Source organism: Mesoplodon bidens (assembly GCF_964165515.1).
Source record: "Mesoplodon bidens genome assembly, chromosome: 16".
Lineage (NCBI taxonomy): Eukaryota > Metazoa > Chordata > Mammalia > Artiodactyla > Ziphiidae > Mesoplodon > Mesoplodon bidens.
Genome location: NC_138173.1, coordinates 39,928,754 through 39,947,029, shown reverse-complemented (window position 1 = coordinate 39,947,029; position 18,276 = coordinate 39,928,754). Strand labels below are relative to the sequence as shown.

At 40.4% G+C, this 18,276-nt stretch overlaps 1 protein-coding gene across 3 annotated transcripts in view; it reads left to right on the top strand.

The window, feature by feature from the left end:
• Positions 1-294: 294 nt before the first annotated feature.
• Positions 295-18,276, top strand: part of LOC308630195 (uncharacterized protein) — a 62,885-nt gene continuing 44,903 nt past the window's right edge. For 2 of the 3 annotated variants that reach the window (XR_014017780.1, XM_081258670.1), the window contains exon 1: positions 851-936. The gene's annotated coding sequence lies outside the window, so the exon portion shown is untranslated. Of the gene's footprint in view, positions 388-828; positions 937-10,735; positions 14,778-18,276 lie in introns of those variants that run through there. The other variant, XR_014017781.1, reaches the window with a different exon arrangement.

The following is an 18,276-nucleotide window of genomic DNA, read 5'->3' as shown; positions in this document are numbered from 1 at the left end:
CCGGCAGAGGGTTGATTTGGGGGCAGCTGAAGCCTCGTCTCCACACCAGGGAGCAGGCAGTAGGAAGACCCTCACGGAGCCCTCCAGAGCACGTAACAGGAGAGCCCGCATTTGGGTGCCTGCCCATACACTGGGAACAAAGGGCCCCTCGGTGTCAAGTGGAGGCGCTGTCGTGACCAGCTGAGAGGGTTACGAGCTTACAAGCGACAGTCTCGTAAAACGAGACCGGCCTCTCCGTCTTCCGCCCCCCACGCCGCCGCAGTGCATGCTGGGAAGCGGGAGGCGTTGCTAGAACGGGAAGAAGCCGGACCACCCCCCTCCAAAGCACTGCTGTCAGCCCCGAGAGCGTTCCAGTCCCTCGGGGAAACTTAAAAAAAAAAATTCTTGGTATGCCCAGATATTCCGATTTAACAGGTCTGGAACGGAACCCAGGCATTGACATTTTTAATGAGCAGCCTGAATTGGGAACCACTTCCCTAAAGCCTGTGCTTGGGAGAAGGTGGAAGGTTGCCAGATTTAGCAAACAAAATGAGCGGTACTTAGATGAAAACGTTATTTATCTAGAACTCTAATATCATTGGCGTTCTGCAGTTTTAAGAGGGAAGGAAAAGTACTGGAAATGGACCGAAGGTTGAAATTTTAAAATGAACAGGGCAGAATCTTAAGGAATGAAAATAACCGTTTAATGATAAAAGGTGACGGAAACACTATGGAATTGGGCTGATCTGTCACTTAAAGAAGCAGCTACCCAGTGAGAAATGGGGGGGGGGGTTGAGAGTTTGGGAGCAATTTCAGGAAAAATAAACCGTTTCATGTTTATGACCCCAGTGAACTGAGATTCCCAGTAAACCAGTGATATCACGCTGACCTTGCCCCAGAGATGAACAAACAGAAGCCTGGAGAATTTACGTGATTTGTGCAAGTTCAACACAGCTGGTAAGTGACAGAGCCAGGATTTGAACCTAAGTTAATTTGGCTCAAAAAAAAAAAAGGGGGTGAGTGGGAGTTAATGGAGTAGAAAGCTCTTTCTACTGTGCCATAATGACTTTCAGAAGTGTGGTTTTTTTTTTTTGGGTATTAGTAATATTAACAGATTGATTCCCTAAAACCATAGTTAACCCATAAAATAGCCCAGGGAAACCCAACTTCATTTGAGGTAGGGGCTGGAGTTGGGCATTCTGGAGCCTTGGGGGCCCAGACCCTCTGGACTGGCCTGTTCCTGTCTTCCGGCCCTGCCCTGGGTGAACAGGGTGAGCGGCTGAGCTGGGACATGCCTGTCTCCTGTCCTGTCCTCTCAGTTGCTGAGCAGTCAAATGGCTGCATGGATGTTTACTTTGCGGCGATTTCTGCTGCTCCATCAAGATGTTGACTGCTTAAATTTCTGTATTTTGATTAAATGCCATCTCACTGTGCCTGTACTTGTTGTGCTTGAGTCCTGAGGCTGTTTTAGGAAAGGGTACAATTTTGTAAATGAAATGGAGAAAAATAAACAAAACCACCTGTTCTGCAAGACTGCGTGCTGCCCAGTGGAGCTCTCCCATCTGTCCCTCCCTCCCCGACTCCCTCCCACCAAAGGAGGGAGGTTCCCTATCCCCATCCAAAAGTAATCTTTAGATGGGGGCTCCCAGTGACAGGGCCTTGGCTTTGGGGGGCTGAGAACAAGCTGTCGTGACAGGCGGGGGCAGCGACTCATAGTGTGGGGGGAGACAGGCTGCTGAGGGCGGCTGGTACCCAAATTACCTTATGCTCCCATATGTGAAAGAGGCAAAGCTTACTAATGAGTAATACCAGCCTTCGGCTCGCCCATTCCCACCACCTGGTAAAGGAAAATGTGTCTTTCCCCCCTCAGCTCCCCTCTTTCCTCACCCACATGTGGAATTCCATGTTTGCCAGCCTGCCTCCTGGGATTTTGAGACATGGGGTAGAGGGATGGGTGCAGCCAGGACTACAAGAAACAGGAGGGAAGAGAAAAGGAACTAAAGTGGAGGGGTTTGTGGACTGGGCTTTCAGGAACGTTTTTGGTAGAGTTGAGAATAAGATACAAAGTAAGTTTTAGGCTGGGAGAGAAAAGGTCTTTTTTTTTTCTAAATAATTTATTGAGGTGAAATGCACATAACATAAAATTAGCCTTTTTAAAGTGAAAAATTCAGTGGCGTTTAGTTACATTCACCATGTTGTGGAACCACCACCTATCTATTTCTGAAACATTTTCATCACCTCAAAGTAAAACCCTGAGAAAGGGTAGTTTAAGATGGTCGATATGGAATAGGAATTGGATCCCTTAATGTTCTTTTTTTTTTTTTTTTTTTTTTGCGATACACGGGCCTCTCACTGTTGTGGCCTCTCCCGTTGCGGAGCACAGGCTCCGGACGCGCAGGCTCAGCAGCCATGGCTTACGGGCCTAGCCGCTCCGCGGCATGTGGGATCTTCCCGGACCGGGGCACGAACCCGTGTCCCCTGCATCGGCAGGCGGACTCTCAACCACTGCGCCACCAGGGAAGCCCCCCTTAATGTTCTTTAAGAGAAGTAAGTGAATATCTCTTGGGGTTTGTTCTTAATAACTTGAGTTGTGGACTTTGGTAGGACTTTGACCTACCCAAACTAGGCCATAAGGTCCCTGGGGGTTATTGGGTTCCATATACACATACAGTGATCCCACAGTTACCCCATTGCCCCCTGGCAGGAGACCCGCAGGAACACTTCACCCTAAACACAGCATTAGGTCCTGCACATCCCAGACTATGGGTTCCTCACAGTGGCCTTGGTATTTGTCATGACATGATTTCACCGGGTCAGATGGTGGGAGGGACAGGAGGCATTCTCTGTGATATGTCCTGTATCCACATCCTCTAAGGAGGGTCTGGCCTTAGTATCCTGCAGGAAAGGCCCCCACCAGCAGCTTTGGAGTTCAAACTTTGAGTATACCCAGAATCCTTGAAGTACCCTTCAGATAAGTGGAGCTACTCACTCCCATCCATACATTCCCTGCAACTTCTCACTTCTTAGTCTTCTCAAGTATCCATCCCACCCGCTCTCTCCCCCAGTCCCTTACCCCAGATGACCAGGTGCTAATAGCCTTTTAACTCTTTCCATCTTCATATAATGATATAAGATTACTTTCACATAGATATATAGATTATATATCAGATAGAGGATAGATGATAAATAGATAAATCTCTGTATATGTAGGGTTTGGGGGAGTTCATTGCTTTCTCTGGAAAAATTAGATCATGGATTTTGTACATATTCTATTTCTCACTCAAAAATACCTTGTGGAAATCCCTCTGTCACCTGGTATGGTTCTAATTCATTGTTTTGAGTTGGCTTACATAATAATTCATGATGAGACTCTTTCATAATTTATCCATTATTTATCTTTCTCTTGAAAGACATTTGTCTGTTTTACGTTTCTGTCACTACAAACTGTGAAGCAATAAATATTCTTAAGCCTGTATCTTTATGTACTGATGCTTTTGCTTCTACCGAATAGATTCCAAGGTTGAAGGGCATGTGTATTTTAAAATTTATTATATATTTCTAGATTGCTTTCAAAAAGGCCCAAACATCATATTTTCAGTAGTAAAATATGGAGAATGCTTTACCCACACCCTTACTAGCAACAGTCGCTATCACTCTTGTTTTAATATTTTCCATTCAGATCGTCTTAAAGTGATATTTCATTGTAAACTTAATTTGCAGTTTGTGGGCTACTGGTGAGCTTGAGCATCTTTTCAAGTTTGTTGAGAATTTGGATTTGCTTTTCTGTGAATTATCTATTCATAGTCTTTGCCCATTTTTTGATTGGGCAATTTGTAGGAGCTCTTTTTATAGTATTGTTATTTATCATTTATCTGTCATCTGTAAAACTTTTTCCCTCCAAATCTATCACTTACGTATTATCTTAGTGGCATTTTCAATTTAAGTCACATATGTCTTTCTTTCAGAGGTTCTGGGTTTCCTGTTCTGATAAGAAGATTCCCCAACCCGTGTATTTACCTAGATTTTCTTCTAAGCTATTTATTGTTTTATTTTATACAAATGTAACAAGTCTTATATATGTCTAAAATTTGTTTTTGTATATAGCATAAGATGGGATTCAACTTGTTCTAGTAAGTTGAGCTAGTATCATTTATTAAATAATCTATTCTTTCCCTGCTGTCTTGAATTATCAGCTTTGTATTAAATGCTCACATGTACCGGGATTGATTTTTTTCATCCCCTATTCTGTACCTCTTACTGTTGGTCTCTTCCTGTACTAATACACAATGACTTAATTACTATAGCTTTTTGGAGTGCTCTGATACTGATAAGGTTACACGTCTCTTATTGTTATTCTTTTTCCTATTTTTCTTATCTTCTGAACATTTATTGTCTGTGTAAGTTCTAAGCACATTCTATCCAATTGAAAAACAAAACCTTTTGGAGGCAAAGTAAGTCTGTGGTATTAGAAGTCAAGATAGTAGATGGTTTCTCCTTGGTGTTGGGGGACACTGGGAGGGGACGGGATGGGGAACTTAAGGAGTTGGTTATGTTATATGTCTTTATGGGGATGTTAGTTACATGGGCACACTTATGGTTTGGCACTTTTCTGTATGTACACTATACTTCAAAACCAATTTACTTACAATCAAAAAATCTACTGGTGCTGTGGAGAGAAATCAAAGACCTAAATAAATGAGAGGGGGACCATGTCTGTGGATTGAGAGACTCAACATAGTAAAGATAACTAATTCTCTCCAAAGTGATATACAAATATAATGCAATTCCTATTAAAACCCCAGCCAAAAAAAAAAAAAACCCACAAACTACTGGGATTATAAGTGGCATTGTATTACATTTATATTTGGGGGGAGAAGGAATTTGTCAAGATATTAACTCCTCTGAACAAATTGTTTGGTGTTAAAATTTCTTCAGATTTTGTTTCGATTTTTTTCATAAGATTTTTTTCCATAGTCTTATGTTTCTTTTATATTTATCCCTCAATATTTTATAGATTTTGTCACTAAAATTAATTGAGTATTTTTCTCATTTCTATTTTTAGGTGAACATGCAATAGTATAGAGAAATGATAATTTTTGTATGCGTTTCTGTAAAATTTGTCACCTTACCAAATTCTTCATTAATTTGAGTGTTTTCTTAAAACTAGAGTTTCCTGGGTTTTCTAGGAATGCATTCATGTGGTCAATGGAAGAAAATATTATCAAATATTTATGTCAGTTACTTAATTTTATGTTCTTATTATATTTTCTAAAAACCTCCAAGGCAATGTTAAACAAGAACGTTAGTAGCAGGCATAAATCTGAAAAGAAGAGATAAAACCATGAGCAAAAAGAAATATTCCAATACTTTATTTCTTCTTTCACATGCTTGTACTAATCACTTCATTTTCTTACCTTATGACATTTGTTTTAATCTCTGAATCTTGAAGAAAATGTTGAGTTACAATGGCAATAGTGGGCATTTTTGTCTGGATTTGATTTTAATTGAAGTGCTTTTGGTGTTTGACCAATGAGAATGATATTGGTTATTGGTTTTTGATAAAGAGACTTTATTATATACAACAACTATCATTTCATTCTTATTTTCCTTAAAGCTTTAATATGGATGGCTGCTGAATTTTATCAAATGCCTTTTCAGGAACTATTGATAGGGTATGGTTTTTCACTTTTAATTTATTGATGAAAATGTTTATGTTGATAGATTTATTGATGTTGTGCTTAGTTACAGTATTTTTTTTTTTTGCCACATGGCTAGATTCTATTTGTTAATATTTTATCTAGCATTAAAATCATGCTTGCTTCGTAAAATAAATTGAGAAGCTTTCAATTTTTTCCATGGTCTAGAATAAATTAATTAACACTGATATTATCTATTCTTTGAAGATTAGAAAGCTGAGCTGTTAAAACCATCTGTCCTGATACCCTTGTTAATGGTTGATATTTAACAACCTTTCTTGTTGTTATTATGGGTTTTCACTTGGATTAATTTTGGTAATTTCCTCTAGATCTTCAAATTTATTGTCATAGAATTAGCATATAATAAATTCTTATTATTTTAATCTCTTCTGTATCTGTGATGATGGCTCTTTTTCACTCCCAATTGTGTCTATTTTTTTAAATTGAGGTATAATTGACACACAACATTATGTGTTTCAGGTGTTCTTGTTTATTATTTATTTATTTATTTATTTTTTAATCATCCAAAATTTTTGTATTATTCTTAATTAGAGCAACGCTCTTGGGACCGTTGATGTCATCTGCAGCTTTTGATCCAATGTTGGCTACGTGGCTGAGACAAATCTGGGACGTGGGGGGATGGGACGTGTGGGAAAGGGTGGAGCATCCCGACCCAGCCCATCCATGAGCCCCTGAGTCCCAGGGCAGATGCTGGCACGCAGGTGGCTCTGGGCTCTCACGTCTGGGGAGCGTTCTTGTTTATTTTTTTGTTCTCACTTTTCTTTAAACAGACTAGGGAAGCGTTTATCAATTTCATTGAACTTTTTAAGAACAAGCCTTTGGATTTGTTCAGTAGTGTCTCGTATGATTTTCTTTTCTATTTAGTTCACTCTGCTTTCATGTTTACTAACTCTCTTTTAGAAGACTTTATCTTCCTCCTTCCTTCGCCTTTCTCTCTCCAGAGTAGATATAATAAATGCTTTTGCTTTGTTGCCTCATCTGTCTCCCACTTCTGGGTTTTGCTGAGATACAAAAGAGTTTTTCATTCTGGATTATTATTATTATTATTAGAATTTCCTTGGAATGTTCCTTGCCTATTTTAAGAATCCTCATTTAGAATTTATATTACACGTTCTCAGGCAACCTACTATTATGGATTTAGATATTACACATATTTATATAAATAGCAAGCATCATAGCTCACTACTCTTTTCTTTTACCTATTCTTTTTTCCTGATCTTGAGGTCTCTGCTATGATTCATTTGTTGTTTAATTAGAGCCCTTTCTTTAGTATTTTCCCCAGACAGGGCGTGGGAATAATATATTCCCTGAATTCTTACACGCCCCAAATATCTTTCTTTCTCGCTGACAGATGAAGGCTAACTTGGCCAGCAGAGGAATCCTAAGTTGCAGTCCTTTTTCTCAAAAGTCCATAAATGTTACTCTCCTAGTTTTCAATGCAGCAGTGTTGAGTGCCAATGTGCTTCTCCTTTCTTGTTCTTTTTACTGGTAAACCTGAAAGATTTATTGCTTTACCTTTGGAATTTGGAAATTGACCAACATATACCTGGGTGTAGAATTTGGTGAAAACTTGCAAGACAGGTACTGATCTTTCCTCATCTATACCAAATTTTCTTGCATCACTGTTTGTTGCCTCTCTCCAGCTGTTCCTCCTTCTCCTTCTGGAATTTCTGTTTTCCCTATGGAAGCCATCAGTTCTGTGGTTTGAATTGTTTCTTCCACTTGATCCTCTAGGCCCTGAATTGAGTCTCAACACTGACTATCCTGCTCTTTACTTAACTCAATTTGTTTTAATTTGAAAATCACATTTGCCTATTTAAATTCTAGGCTGTCTTCTGAAGGTGTTTTAAAAATCTCCTCCGCACCTCTTATTACTGTTATTGTTTTGTATAGTTTGTAGACGATCTCCTCCAGTAGCTCTAAAATTTTACAAGTCTTTATTTTTTATGTTTTGAGTGCTTTGTTTATTATTTCTCTCTCTCTAGCTGTTGTCCTTCTCTGATGTATTATTTTTCTTTGTTTAATCCTTGGAGTTTGGGTATAGTTGCTAAGAGCCTTCTGCAGCATCACTTCCGAGAGTAGTGGAAGGCCCTGTGGTCTCTGTTGTAGGGGCTGCCAGTGGAGCAAACAGTGGGTTGTCAGATCCCTGTGAAGGCACCACAGGAAGGAAGACTTTAGGTTTCCCATCTTTTCATGAGATCCCAACCTCAAGGATGAAATCACTAACTTCCCTTTTCAGCTCTTGAGTTGGAATATACCAGTGGATACAGACATGCCCTGGGGTGGGCAGTCCCTCAGGCCAGCTCCCCCAAGATCCTCAGTGTTCAGACCCTCACCTGAGTCCTTCAGACACTAGTGGCCAGGCTCTTAGGTGGCCCAGAGGGGAAAAAGTCATTTGACTGCACAGGCGCCCCCTTACCAGTTGCCAGCATCTGTCTGGATTAGGTAGGATAGACAGTCTGGAATTGTGGTTGGGAGGGAAGGGTGGTCAGGACATCTTCCCTAGTTCCTGCTCATTTCTACAAGTCAAAACTCTACCCATCCTTAAAGGTTGTTTTAAAAAACCACTTCCTTTATGAATCTCTTTCTGATCCTCATGTCCCAGTGGCTCTCAACTCTGGCTGGACATTGGTATCTCCTGAGGAGCTTTAAAAAAACACCAATGCCTGGGTCCACCCTGAAAGATTCTGAATTATCAGGTTGGGCTCTGGGATTTGTAAAGCCCTCCTGGCGACTCTACCAGATACAGCCTGATTGAACATCACTCATCTCACCTGATGTGATCATTCCCTCCCACCTTCTCACAGCATCCAGTCTTTCCTGTGTTATACCTTTCAGGGACGAATTTTATCCTCCTACCAGTAAGCTTCTTGAGCTCACATTCATTTATTCATGCAGTAATTGTCATTTGTTTCTTTCATTCACTCATTCATTTATTCATTCAACAAACATTTAGTGTCTATTGTACTCCAGGTGTCAGACCCTGGAAGATTCAAAGATGAATAAAAGTCTCTGAGAAAATATATTTACAGACTTGTATGAGTTTAGTTAGGGTTTTTCAAAGGAAGAGGATCTTCTCGCACTTTTCCCTAAAATAAACCGGGAGGAAACTGCTATGGACTGCTTGCCTGAAAAGTGCTTTTGTGAGAAAAGGTGCTATCACAAATTCAATTTTTAAAAATCCAGATAAATAAAGACTGCAGTGTCAATTGTTGACAGAGACAAGTGGGAAGAGCCAGAGAGATCTGTGAGTAGGCAAACCTCAAAAGCCACATAGCACGCAGGCTCGTGTCACTAGCAGCTGATGCTTCCTAACCCAGAATCTAAACTCTGGGAAGAAATGATGGCAAAGTTATCATTTCTTGACACAAATTTCTCTTTTTTTTCCAGAAGTGGGTGTATTCAGAGGCACTATATGAATAACGTTTGCTCTGAGTCATGGAAATGAAAAAACATTTCTGACTATGAAGTTTTGGGTGCAGTGTAATGTTTGCCAGTCCCCTGTACACACTGGTGAGGAGGGAGTGTTTTGGGGGTAGGACTCCCTGCCTGAGAACTGGGTGACGATGCAGTTCTGGCCCCTCTGGGACATTTTCCTCCATGGTCATGAGCACCCCTCACACACAACTGGGTGCCCAGGTGGTCTGTTTTCATCCTGAGTGAACATTTGTGTGGACCAGCTTTCACAAATGGGCAGATGGAATGCCAGAGGAAGGGGTGTCTATGATGACAGGCTGTTTTAGGCTAAATTCTATAAGCTCCGGACAGAGTAAGGAAAATTGGCTTCTGAGTTAGAACCAAAAATGCCACAAAATTAGAGGAATTTCCCCCTCTCTTATTTATTGCATTTAGAGTCCCATCTCACCTATCTGGAACCTAGCCAAGAGCCAAGAAAGAAACCAAAAAATAAAAATTTTAAAAAGCCTCTAATAAGCGTAGCTGGAGATAGTGGAAGTCCTACCGTGTGGGCACTCAGGCACTTTCCATCTAGGAAGACCCAGCTCTCACCCAACAGCCATTTTCTTTTCTTTACACACAGTTTTAACAAGTTTGAGGATCTGGTATCCAAACCTAGATGGATAGTTACACACTGGAAGCGATGTAACGGATGCTATAGACATACGCACTGACAGCCATGAGAAGCAAGCAGGAGACAGAAAAAAGGAAATGTGCATACAGCGGCATGTCTCCATCTTTTCAGCCCACTCTACTTTCAATAAATGTGAACATTTCGCCTCCTTCCAGAGCTTCTGACACCTCAGGTAGATACACCCTCCCTCCTTGCCACACTGGCTGGCCTGAGAAGTAGACTCTGAGTTGGAGGTTGGCACACAGGAGGTTTATTAAAGAGTGAACATGGCATCCATGCTATGGAAGGGAGACAAGGAAGTAGGAGTCACTTCTGGAAAAAGAGAAATTTGTGGCGAGAGAAGGGAACTTTGTTGTTTTTTTTGTGGAGTTTAGATTCCAGCTTGAAAATTCAAACTACAGTATAACCCGACAGTAGCCTTAGCCAACTCCAAGGAAAGAGCTGGAGCTAGCATAGTTCTTCTGAGTTGTCCTCAGTTGGATGAAGATGTCCATCTTATATTCCTGTATTGAAGGTCATTGAACATAAGCTGTCTAGGCTCCTTGGGTGCAGAGGCTCTCAGAAGGGGCTGGCAGGTGAAAGCTCTCTGTTGACAATGCTCTGCAGCTGAGGCAAAAGTCCTTCATGGAAGGAGACCTGGGTGGCACATCACAGTGTCCACCAAACTCCGTGACTCATCCCCTGGAGGGCTAAGATATTCTCACCTTCTCTGTGTCTCACTTGATTGATGGCTATGACAGAGACTGCTAAGTATCCATCAAATATCCATTCCAGATATTCTGGTAATGATAGCAGGGCTAGAATATATTATTTTCCTGTTATCCTCATTAGTAGGTATAGCCATTGGTTTTGGCCAGTGAGATATAAACATCAATATGTGTGGAGATATGGACAAGCCTTTGCAGAAGTTGATGGCTCAGCTTTCTCCCTTCTTCCTTTCCACTACCAGTGATGTGGACCAGTTAGATGGGCTCTGGCAGCCATCTCGGACCAAAAGGTAACTTTAAAGACAGAAGCTATGTACTTGCAAGGTAGATCAGAAGAACAGGAGGAACCTGACTCCCCAGTGACACTGGAGCCGCCAGACCACATCTGGACTGATGTCTCTGGACTTCTTTTTATAAAAGAAATAAACATCTATCTTGTTTAAACAATTGTTATTTTGAGTTTTCTGTTTTACAGCCAAATTTGACCCCGGCAGATTCAAGGGCCAAGCTCTACTGGGGATTTCTTATGGTTGAGATAGAGATTTTTTGCTTCCTTAATAATTCTGGAATCTATCTCCTCTCCATTGCCCCTGTCCCTTTAGTGGAAGTCCTTACTGTTTCTCCCTTGAATCTTCACCCCCTCCAATAAGTAGTCTGTACTGCTGCCAGAGGGATCTTCTAAATGACAAGTTTGATTATATCACTCCCACTGTTAAAAACCTTTCCACTTTGTTATAAAGCAGAAACTAATAAAAAAAAATTAAATTAAATTAAAAAAAAAAAACCTTTCCAGAGGCTGGTAAGCTCTGACTTGTTTGTGATAGGATGTTTTGTCTTATGAATTGAATATTAGGGCCTGAGAATGTCCTACTCCATATTTGTATTTATTTCGTTACACGGTTTATATCATGTGTCAATATGTGTCCAAGGAACATTGCTAGAAACATCACTGGAAGTTCCTGCAGGAGAGGAAGCCACTGGTGAACACTGTATCCTACAATAGCCAATGAAAGAACATAAATTTATTTGCTAGTAAGCTGGGTGTTGGGCACATCTAAATCCACTTAAGAATCATAGTCCAGCAGCCACCTCTTTCCCCAACCACACAATCTTACTCCTCTTAGTAACATTTTATTGCTATCTGAGCCATTCCATTTTTCCTTCCTGTATCAGTGCTCTGATCACTCCCAGGATTTTTTTGCAATGAAAATGCGGATTACAGACCCACAGCTGAACCTTTAGTCACCTCTAAAGCTCCATAGGATGAATTGTTTTCATTGGTTTTCAGAAGCTATCAGTGGGTTCCATTGTGTTGTTTTACTATATCAGTATTCTCCTTCCTGTGAAGATGTCTTTGCCTTTATTTTTGTGTGTGGTGCATTTAAAAAAACGTTTGTTCTGAGATCTTTGTAGATTCACATACTGTTGTGAGAAATAATAATAGTAATAACAATACCCTTCACTTGATTTCTTCCAATGGTAATATCTTGGGTAATTTTTGTACAGTATCACAATCAAGAGATTGACATTGATACAATCTGCATTAATTTTTTAAAAATTTTATTGTTTTCCTTCTTTTTAGATACATTATATACTTAAAGGGCAGTAACTCTTGCACCGTCAAGTTGTAGTAGAAGATACACAATGTACTCTTTTTACTTCTGTTCGTATGTATTGTACAGAGCCTGTGTGCTTTTTGTAATGTAAACAAAAAATTTTCAAGAGCTCCTTTTCCGCCTTGGGATAAAGCCTGGAAATCTTTACATAGTCTTCAAGCAGCTCCAAGTTCTGGCCCTAACTCCTCACCCTATCCATTGCCACTCCTTACTTGGTCCCCTCACACCCCACTTTACAGATCTCCACTGCCTGAAACACCCTCTTCTAACTGGATCTAGATAATTCCCATCCATCTTTCAGCTTAAACAAAGTCTGTAACTCCTAGAAACATTAGCTACCCTCTCTCTCAGGCTGGGTTAGATACCTTTTTATTTTTTAATTCCTTCATCCCTGGCACAAAGAAGATGCCCAATAAATATTTGTTGAATGAATGAGTAAATGAGTGAGTAACTCTAACCAGTTTAAGAGAATTGGAAAAAACTGACTACTTTTTTTTCATTACCTAATTCTAGATTCCACTATTGAGAGGACTCCTGTTTAATTGCCTTCATATGGGCAGCACCTAGCACAATGCCTTTCCTATACTAAGTGTTCAATATGTGATGATGGATGACCAGAAAGGAGGTGGGAATTGAGACAAGAAGAGCAATGCGAGCACAGGCTAGGAGATAGTGTGTTCCAGGACACTGAGTGGACCATTTGGCTCAGAAAAAAATCATTTTATAGGTCATTTAATCCATTTGCCCAGAAAGTCTGGCTTATATCACTGGTTGTCTTAATAACAGGCATTTTCCTAGTCCCTCTTGCTCCTACACCACAAAAATAAAATATAAAAGAATCCACAGCTTCTGCAACCCTCAGTTCTGTGAACATCGTTAACCCCCATGGGCTCAGTTAGTGCCTGTGCTCATCAATAGCTATTCCCGGGATCCTAGGATCCAGAATCAAAGGGAGTGATTAGTTAGATCTGCTACATTCACCTTCAGAAAGGTAAGATTCATCTGAATGCTCATGTAAACTTAAAATGATCTTCTGAATAGCTATGCTATCATTAAAATTTAAAGGGACACTCTCAGCACAATATTTTATTTTAGGGCAATGTGGAGCTCCTGGAGCTGGAGTCCACAAGCCAGTTTTGCAGCTGGTGGTTTCTCTGGGCACCTGCAGCAGCGGCACATGCTCCTGCCCATGAGACGTTCCTTTCCAGGGAGTTGGGTGCACTCCCAGTGAACCAGAGACAGGGTCATGGGAGGTGGACGCCCCCAGTTTTGAACCCTGGTTCTGCTCTCCTAACATGGATTTAGCCTCCTCCATTTCCACATGTGTAAAATGTGGAAATATGATGGTCCTACCTCATTGGGTAGTTGTGAGGATCCTTTGGGGGCAATGCATGGGAACTTACAACAGGACCAGGCACATGGCAGATTCTTGATAAATGTTTTATCATTGTTACTATAAAAGAATCACAATTGACCATGGAGTATGGGGGGCTCAGAGACAGAGGTGGGTGTTCTTATAGGCACCTCTCTTTAGTTTTTCATTTTATTAGGTTACTGGTGCATAGATATAATTAATATTAGGTTTACCACTTGTGGAAAGCTAAATAATGCCCCATCTCCAAAGATATCTATATCCCAATCCCTGGCATCTGTGAATGTCACCTTAAATGGCAAAAAAAGAGAAGTTTTTGCAGATATGATTAAGCAGGGAGATAATCCTGGATTATGCAGGTGGACTATAAATGCAATCACATGTATCCTGATAAGAAGGAGGCAGAAGGAGATCTGACACAGAAGAAGAGAAAGCAATGTGACCAAAAAGTAATGAAGTCACAAGCCAAGGAATGCCATCAGCCACCAGAAGCTGGAAAAGACAAAGAATAGTTTCTCCTCTAGAGGGAGTGTGATCCTGCTGACACCTTGATTTCAGCCTGGTGAGACTGGTTTTAGACTTCTGTCCTCTCAGACTGGGAGAGAATAAATTTCTCTCTACCAAGTTGTGCTTACAGTGGAAAATAACACACCACTTAACTATTTGGTTGAATGACTGCAATAGCTGTGTTTGTAATTTTTATTTTTCCTGTTTGTTCTTAAAGTTATTGCCCTCATTCATTACGTCTTTTTAGGAAAAAAAAAAAAAACAAAAACATTAGAAATTAATGGACCCAAGTATAGGCCCTGAACCAAGATGGTGAAGTAGAAGGAGGTGCTTTCACTCCCTCTTGTGAGAACACCAGAATCACAACTAGCTGCAGGACAGTCATTAACAGGAGGACGCTGAAACTCACCAAAAGAGATACCCCACATCCAAAGACAAAGGAGAAGCCACAATGAGATGGTAGGAGGGGTGCAATCACAGTAAAATCAAATCCCATAACTGCTGGGTAGGTGACTCACAGGCTGGAGAGCACTTATACCACGGAAGTCCACCCACTGGAGTGAAGGTTCTGAGCCTCACCTCAGGCTTCCCAAGCTGGGGGTCCGGCAAGGGGAGGAAGAATTCCTAGAGAATCAGACTTTGAAGTCTAGTGGGATTTGATTGCAGGACTTTGACAGGACTGGGGGAAACAGAGACTCCACCCTTGGAGGGCACACACAAAGTAGTGGGTGCATCGGAACCCAGAAGAAGCAGCAGTGACCCCATAGGAGACTGAACCAGACCTACCTGCTAGTGTTGGAGGGTCTTCTGCAGATGTGGGGAGTGGCTGTGGCTCACCTTGGGGACAAGGACACTGGCAGCAGAAGTTCCGGGAAGTACTCCTTGGCGTGAGCCCTCCCACAGTCTGCCATTAGCCCCACCAAAGAGCCCAGGTGGCTCCAGTGTTGGGTTGCCTCAGGCCAAACAAACAACAGGGAGGGAACGCAGCCCCACCCATCAGTAGTCAAGTGGATTAAAGTTTTACTGAGCTCTGCCCACCAGAGCAACAGCTCTATCCACCACCAGTCCTTCCCATCAGGAAATTTGCACAAGCCTCTTAGATAGCCGCATCCACCAGAGGGCAGACAGCAGAAGTAAGAACAAAAATCCTGCAGCCTGTGGAACAAAAACCACATTCACAGAAAGATAGACAAGATGAAAAGGCAGAGGGCTATGTACCAGATGAAGGAACAAGATAAAACCACAGAAAAAAAAGCTAAATGAAGTGGAGATAAGCAACCTTCCAGAAAAAGAATTCAGAATAATGATAGTGAAGATGATCCAGGACCTCGGAAAAAGAATGGAGGCAAAGATCAAGAAGATGCAAGAAATGTTTAACAAAGACCTAGAAGAATCAAAGAGCAAACAAACAGAAATGAACAGTACAATAACTGAAATGAAAACTACACTAGAAGGAATCAACAGCAGAATAACTGAGGCACTTCTAAAGCACTTCTAAGAGGGAAGTTTATAGCTATACAAGCCTACCTCAAGAAACAAGAAAAATCTCAAATCTCAAACAATCTAACCTTACACCTAAAGGCACCAGAGAAAGAAGAACAAACAAAACCAAAGTTAGCATAAGGAAAGAAATCATAAAGGTCAGAGCAGAAATAAATGAATTAGAAACAAAGAAAACAATAGCAAAGATCAATAAAACTAAAAGCTGGTTCTTTGAGAAGATAAACAAAATTGATAAACTGTTATCCAGACTCATCAAGAAAGAGAGGGAGAGGACTCAAATCAATAAAATTAGAAATGAAAAAGGAGAAGTTACAAGAGACACCACAGAAATACAAAGCATCCTAAGAGACTACTACAAGCAACTCTATGCCAATAAAATGGAAAACCTGGAAGAAACTGACAGATTCTTAGAAAGGTATAACCTTCCAAGACTGAACCAGGAAGGAATAGAAAATATGAATAGACCAATCACAAGTAATGAAATTGAAACTGTGATTAAAAATCTTCCAACAAACAAAAGTACAGGACCAGATGGCTTCACAGGTGAATTCTATCAAACATTTAGAGAAGAGCTAACACCCATCCTTCTCAAATTTCCAAAAAATTGTGGAGGAAGGAATACTCCCAAACTCATTCTATGAGGCCCCCATCACCCTGATACCAAAACCAGACAAAGATACTACAAGAAAAGAAAATTACAGACCAACATCACTGCTGAATATAGATGCAAAAATCCTCAACAAAATACTAGCAAACAGAATCCAACAACACATTAAAAGGATCATACACCATGATCAAGTGGGATTTATCCCAGGGATGCAAGGATTCTTCAATATATGCAAATCAATCAGTGTGATACACCATATTAACAAATTGAAGAATAAAAACCATATGATCATCTCAATAGATGCAGAAAAAGCTTCTGACAAAATTCAACACCCATTTATGAAAAAAACTCTCCAGAAAGTGGGCATAGAGGGAACCTACTTCAACATAATAAAGGCAATATATGACAAACCCACAGCAAACATCATTCTCAATGGTGAAAAACTGAAAGCATTTCCTCTAAGATCAGGAACAAGAGAAGGATGTGCACTCTCACCACTATCATTCAACATAGTTTTGGAAGTCCTAGCCACAGCGATCAGAGAAGAAAAGGAAATAAAAGGAATACAAACTGGAAAAGAAGAAGTAAAACTGTCACTGTTTGCAGATGACATGATACTATACATAGAGAATCCTACAGATGTCACCAGAAAACCACCAGAGCTAATCAATGAATGTGGTAAATTTGCAGGATACAAAATTAACGCACAGATATCTCTTGCATTCCTATACACTAATGATGAAAAATCTGAAAGGGAAATTAAGGAAACACTCCCATTTACCATTGCAACAAAAAGAATAAAAGAACTAGGAATAAACCTACCTAGGGAGTCAAAAGACCTGTATGCAGAGAACTATAAGACACTGATGAAAGAAATTAAAGATGATACCAACAGATGGAGAGATATACCATGGTCTTGGATTGGAAGAATCAATATTGTGAAAATGACTTTACTACCCAAAGCAATCTACAGATTCAATGCAATCCCTATCAAATTACCAGTGGCATTTTTTACAGAACTAGAACAAAAAACCTTAAAATTTGTATGGAGACATAAAAGACCCCGAATAGCCAAAGCAGTCTTGAGGGAAAAAAACGGAGCTTGAGAAATGAGACTCCCTGACTTCAGACTATACTACAAAGCTACATTAATCAAGACAATATGGTATTGGCACAAAAACAGAAACATAGATCAATGGAACAAGATAGAACGCCCAGAGACCACACAGTGTTGACCACACAGCTATGGTCAACTAATCTGTGACCAAGGAGGCAAGGATATACAATGGAGAAAAGACAGTCTCTTCAATAAGTGGTGCTGGGAAAACTGGACAGCTCCATGTGAAAGAATGAAATTAGAACACTCCCTAACACCATACACAAAAATAAACTCAAAATGGACTAGAGACCTAAATTTAAGACCAGACACTGTAAAACTCTTAGAGGAAAACATAGGAATAACACTCTTTGACATAAATCGCAGCAAGATCTTTTTTGATCCACTTCCTAGAGTAATGGAAATAAAAACAAAAATAAACAAATGGGACCTAATGAAACTTCAAAGCTTTTGGACAGCAAAAGAAACCATAAACAAGATGAAAAAACAACCCTCAGAATGGGAGAAAATATTTGCCAATGAAACAACGGACAAAGGATTAATCTCCAAAATATATAAACAGCTCATGCAGCTCAATATTAAAACAACAAACAACCCAATCCAGAACTGGACAGAAGACCTAAATAGACATTTCTCCAAAGAAGACATACGGATGGCCAAGAAGCACATGAAAAGCTGCTCAACATCACTAATTATTAGAGGAATGCAAATCAAAACTACAATGAGGTATCACTTCACACCAGTTAGAATGGGCGTCATCAGAAAATCTACAAACAAATGCTGGAGAGGGTGTGGAGAAAAGGGAACCCTCTTGCACTCTTGGTGGGAATGTAAATTGATACAGCCACTATGGAGAACAGTATGGAGGTTCCTTAAAAAACTAAAATAAAATTACCATATGATCTAGCAATCCCACTACTGGGCATATACCCAGAGAAAACCATAATTCAAAAAGACACATGCACCCCAATGTTCATTGCAGCACTATTTTCAATAGCCAGGTCATGGAAGCAACCTAAACGCCCATCGACAGACGAATGGATAAAGAAGATGTGGTACAT